The sequence below is a fragment of the Antechinus flavipes genome, chromosome 5 (genome assembly GCF_016432865.1).
Source record: "Antechinus flavipes isolate AdamAnt ecotype Samford, QLD, Australia chromosome 5, AdamAnt_v2, whole genome shotgun sequence".
In the NCBI taxonomy this organism is placed as follows: domain Eukaryota; kingdom Metazoa; phylum Chordata; class Mammalia; order Dasyuromorphia; family Dasyuridae; genus Antechinus; species Antechinus flavipes.
Window position 1 is genome coordinate 251,909,288 of NC_067402.1, and position 2,146 is coordinate 251,911,433.

The 2,146-nt window shown below is 36.3% G+C and overlaps 1 pseudogene; it reads right to left on the reverse strand.

The window, feature by feature from the left end:
- Nucleotides 1–1,422: 1,422 nt before the first annotated feature.
- On the reverse strand, nt 1,423–1,827 carry LOC127538733 (ubiquitin-like protein 5; annotated as a pseudogene).
- Between the last annotated feature and the right edge of the window lie 319 nt (nt 1,828–2,146).

Consider the following 2,146-nt stretch of genomic DNA (forward strand, 5'->3'; position numbering starts at 1 on the left):
TTTGGTGGCCAGCACAGATCATTCTATCAATGGTTGTGCTTTTTAAATCTCCTTTCTCTTTTTCCACTAAATTAATTCCACTTTAAGCAAATTCCATTGAACATAGGAATAAAAGTGTGACATGGGAAAAGCACACAGTCTTTGGAGCCACCAAAGCTAGATTCAAATCTTACCTTCAATACAGAGTATTGAATTTATTTTAGCATTTAAATTACTTTTATTAACAAGATATAAAAATGTGGATTTGGAAACTGGGAAAACATTTTTACAATCAAAGGTTCTGATAAAGGCCTCATTTCCAAAATATATAGAGAATTGACTCTAATCTATAAGAAATCAAACCATTCTCCAATTGATAAATGGTCAAAGGATATGAACAGACAATTCTCAGATGAAGAAATTGAAACTATTTATAGACATATGAAAATATGCCCCAAATCATTATTAATCAGAGAAATGCAAATTAAGACAACTCTGAGATACCACTACACACCTATCAGATTGGCTAGAATGACAGGGAAAGATAATGGGGAATGTTGGAGGGGATGTGGTAAAACAGGGACACTGATACATTGTTGGTGGAATTGTGAACACATTCAGCCATTCTGGAGAGCAATTTGGAACTATGCTCAAAAAGTTATCAAACTGTGCATACTCTTTGATCCAGCGGTGTTTCTACTGGGCTTATACCCCAAAGAGATACTAAAGAAAGTAAAGGGACCTGTATGTGCCAAAATGTTTGTGGAAGCCCTGTTTGTAGTGGCTAGAAGCTGGAAAATGAAAGGATGTCCATCAATTGGAGAATGGTTGAGTAAATTGTGGTATATGAATGTTATGGAATATTATTGTTCTGTAAGGAACGACCAGCAGGATGAATACAGAGAGGACTGGCGAGACTTACATGAACTGATGCTGAGTGAAATGAGCAGAACCAGGAGATCATTATATACCTCAACAACGATACTGTTTGAGGATGTATTCTGATGGAAGTGGATCTCTTTGATAAAGAGAGCCTTAATTGATCAAAGATGGACAGAAGCAGCTACACCCAGAGAAAGAACACTGGGAAATGAATATAAACTGCTTGCATTTTTGTTTTTCTTCCCGGGTTATTTCTACCTTCTGAATTCAATTCTCCCTGTGCAACAAGAAAACTGTTCGGTTCTGCACACATATATTGTATCTAGGATATACTGCAACCCATTCAACTTGTAAAGGACTGCTTGCCATCTGGGGGAGGGGGTGGAGGGAGGGAGAGGAAAAATTGGAACAGAAGTGAATGCAAGGGATAATGCTGTAAAAAATTACCCTGGCATGCGTTCTATCAATAAAAAGTTATTAAAAAAAAAAAAGAAAGAAAGAAAAAAAAATGTGGATTTGGGGGTAGGGGTGGGGTCTGCATAATTGGCAGGCCTGCTGCTCCTACTGATAATAAAGCTTTAGGTTCATTCCATCATAGATCTCATATCACTCAGGGAAGCATCATCCTTCACGATTCTGTACCATTTTGTCAGGATGGTCTTGCTCCAACAGGTGCCGCTCTGTGCCGCAATCAGTTTCTTCAGGTCTCCTATAGTGTCATTTGTGCTGCACTTCACACAGACCTTCTTGATCAGCTAATTGTTACACACACAACCAGGTTCATGGTTTCTTCAGCCTCCAGACGACACAGCCTTTTTTTCCTCATTTAGCACTGTATCAATGTGATATTGATGTGATAAAATAGTACATCTCTCAGACTAATTTTTTTTTCTATTTTCTATATTTTTCTATTTTTTCTGCTAACTGTTCACTAGAAATAAAAATAGCAGCCTTATATTTGGCCATTATAGCTTCAAGGCTCAGGTGCTTAATTAACACTATTTTTTTTCCTTTTCCCTAATAGGAACAGCAGTGGTGGCAGCAGCATCTGGATCTATTTCAGTTTTTTCAACTATAAAATTGAGACTACATAGTTTATGAAGTCCCTTTCTGATCTATTTCTTTAGTTCTGTGATGTTATGATTCATATACATTTTCTTTAAAGTGTTTATTTTTCCCTTATCTTCAGCCAATAATTAGTAGAGAAATGATAGATAAATAAAAATGAATATTTTTGAAAAAAGGTGAGAAATTGGATAGAAATATAAGATCTTGAAGAATAGAC